This window comes from Mandrillus leucophaeus, unplaced genomic scaffold (assembly GCF_000951045.1).
Source record: "Mandrillus leucophaeus isolate KB7577 unplaced genomic scaffold, Mleu.le_1.0 Scaffold23, whole genome shotgun sequence".
NCBI classification, from domain to species: Eukaryota; Metazoa; Chordata; class Mammalia; order Primates; family Cercopithecidae; genus Mandrillus; species Mandrillus leucophaeus.
In genome coordinates this window covers 2,873,601-2,874,287 of record NW_012102365.1, presented here as the reverse complement: position 1 = coordinate 2,874,287, position 687 = coordinate 2,873,601, and positions in this window count along the sequence as shown.

Sequence of the window (687 nt, the reverse complement as noted above, 5' to 3'; positions counted from 1 at the left end):
ATTTCTGCTAAGGAGCCAGTGCTTTTGTTCAGCCTTGCTTTTGCACCATTGGTGCAAATGTCAATACAGTGGGAAAGGAAAATAATGTTTTGGTATTATTATGAAAATAGTTTTGACTTCATAAACTCCCAACCCCCAAGTTCCATAGGCCATCCTCTGAGAACTATTGTCCTGGGGCTTTGGAATCAGATGGCAGTACTACCTTTGGAATGGAAAGGTCCCAGCAGAGTGGAACCTAGCAATGTTTTTGGTGGGGGGGATGGTATTTTCCAGTAAAAACCAGAAAACCTGCCAGACAAATTCTAAAAGAGCTGCAACATAGCTGAGCGTGGTGGCTCACGCCTGTAGTCCCAGCTACTCAGGAGACTGAGGCAGGAGGATTGCTTGAGCCTGAGAGGTTGACGTTGCAGTGAGCCAAGATGGTGCCACTGCTCTTCAGCCTGGATGACAGAGTGAGACCCTGTCTCAAAAAATAAAATAAAATAAAAAAAGAATAACAACGATTTATTGGAAATAATAAAATCTATGTTTATATTGTTTATATTTAAGGCAGATAAACTATCACCACACTCAATGGAGCAAAGCACAAAAATGTTCTCAATGAACAAAATTCCAATTAGAGTCAATTGCTTCTTTAAACATACCTGTAAGTATCTTTAGGCTTCTTCAAGTGTTTCCATTGGTGTG